The sequence below is a fragment of the Penaeus japonicus genome, unplaced genomic scaffold (genome assembly GCF_977035675.1).
Source record: "Penaeus japonicus unplaced genomic scaffold, GWHDUDI00000001_assembly GWHDUDI00000004, whole genome shotgun sequence".
In the NCBI taxonomy this organism is placed as follows: Eukaryota; Metazoa; Arthropoda; class Malacostraca; order Decapoda; family Penaeidae; genus Penaeus; species Penaeus japonicus.
Genome location: NW_028234406.1, coordinates 44,038,541 through 44,041,040, shown reverse-complemented (window position 1 = coordinate 44,041,040; position 2,500 = coordinate 44,038,541).

Here is a 2,500-nt window from a genome sequence, read left to right as displayed (position 1 = left end):
TATCTAAGTATAACATGGTAGATAATAACTTACATATATATTGTATATCAATGTCTTTCTCTAAATGATGAATTTAACATCATCATCATTATAAAATCAAGTAATATTACTTGCTGAAAATAAATCTAGAATTGTTCGGAATTTGTAATCCTCAGTCACATGAGATAAATACATATAGATAAATATATTAATGTATATTGTTTTAGAACATTCACTTAATATTTTTTGGAATATATATAGTACATTCTTAAATACATTTTTAAATATACTTTACAATGTGTATGCAAGTTTCTCACAATTTACCGGACAGCGGCACGCCAACCTGTAATTTTTATGATGAGAGGGTATGAAATGTTTCACAAGCTTACTATGAGTTGTTTAGCTTATCTGAAGTATTTTCTTTGGTCAAATTTCTAAAGAAATGTAAAAATAACGGAAGAAAAATAAAGAGAACATGAATTATTATCTATTATTATCATTATGAAATATATATGTATGCATACACACACACACACACACACACACACACATATATATATATATGTATATATATATATATATATATATATATATATATATATATATATATATATATATATACATATATATACATATACATATATATGTGTGTGTGTGTACGTAATTAGATAGATGTTGATATAGAGGTAAATGTATATACATAAATATATGAATAGATAGATAGATTGAATATCTCTACATAATCATATATAAGCATATCTATTTCGTATTGGATTTTCGCAAATTCATGTTACGACAATGATTCCAAGAGCGAGCGTAGGGAAGGCAGATGTCTGCTCGTGCTTCTAATTCCAGCAATGAATCTGACCTCGAACCCAGCGAACGTATTTGTCTACTTGTGGTGTTATGATGATACTGATGATTATATCACATACTTTATATCCATGATTCATCGTGATTTATGATATTGGAAATGAAATATCTTCCCTTGGAGCTGTTTAAAGATTATGAGAAGAGTTGAGAATTTACTGTTGTTAAATACATATGAATAGAAATGTGTGTTTTATACATATATACCTTCACACATGCACACACACACACACACACACACACACACACACACGCATATATATATATATATATATATATATATATATATATATATATATATATATATATATACATATATATATACATGTATATACATATTTAGTAATAATAATAGTGATAACGGTAATAATAGTAGTATTTGTGATAATAATAATGGTATTAGTAATGATGATTACAATTAAATGATGCTTTTAATGATAATGCTAATAACGAGATTGGTGAAGATGTATATTGATAATTATAGCAAAAAATACGACCATTTCTAGTAAAATATATGATAACGGTAACGAAAAGATTCATAATTCTAAAAATAATTATGATAACAACAACAACAAGAATAAGAAATCATAATGATATTAATACAAGTGAAAATAATCACAAAAGCAATTATCGTGAAAAGATTGCCTAGTTCAGTCCAAGTCAAATCTAGAAACGTTCATCACATGCAACTGCAATCATTATTTTAAACAATATAATCATCATTACTAAGATATACATTCATAGAGAGTTGTATATTCTTTATCATTACAGTAAATATCACCGTAAGAAAATGTATTCGAGTCCGTTTTCTTCCCGATGACGGTATAATAAATTTCCTGTTTTTTGCATGTATCGGGCATAGCATCGTTGCTTTCATTTGGAAGCACTGTCTTGAATGCCCTTAAATGCATGCTTGACAGTAATATTACTTTCTGAATTATTGCAAAACTATTAGGAATTTGTAGTCCTCAGTCGTAGGGAATAAAAAAATAAAAATTTAATGTTTTAAACGAACGAACGATTGAACTAGAAGTTATTTTTTGAAAATTAAATATTGTTCCCTCATATATTCTTATATATTGTTTTCCACGAGTAACATGCAGTGTAGCGACAAACCCAATTGCAATTGCTTTAATTATGGATAAATTTATACAAAGTAATATTTCACGAACTTATAATGAGATGTTTAGATTATTTATGGTATTTTCTTTAGTCAATGTTCTAAAGAAATGTAGAAAAACGGGAAAAATAAAATTAAAAAAGGAATTATTCTTTATTCTTATTATCACACACACCCATATCTATCTCTATATATATATATATTATATATATATTTCCTCCATACATATACGTATATATGTGCATATTTACATATATATAATCATAATATGTCTGTAAATACACACATATTAAAAAAAAAATGGTTATTATAATTTCGCGAAATATTACTTTTGTATGTATCTATTAACAATTAAATTAATTACAAATAGGCTTGTCGCTACCCTGTATATTCCATGTGGAAATCTATATACTTTAGGATTATATGAGGGAATAGAATGTAGTTGATCGAAAACAAAACTCAGTCAATCAAATTTTTTTACCTTATACGACTGAGGACTACAAATTCCTAATAGTTTTGCAATAATTCAGA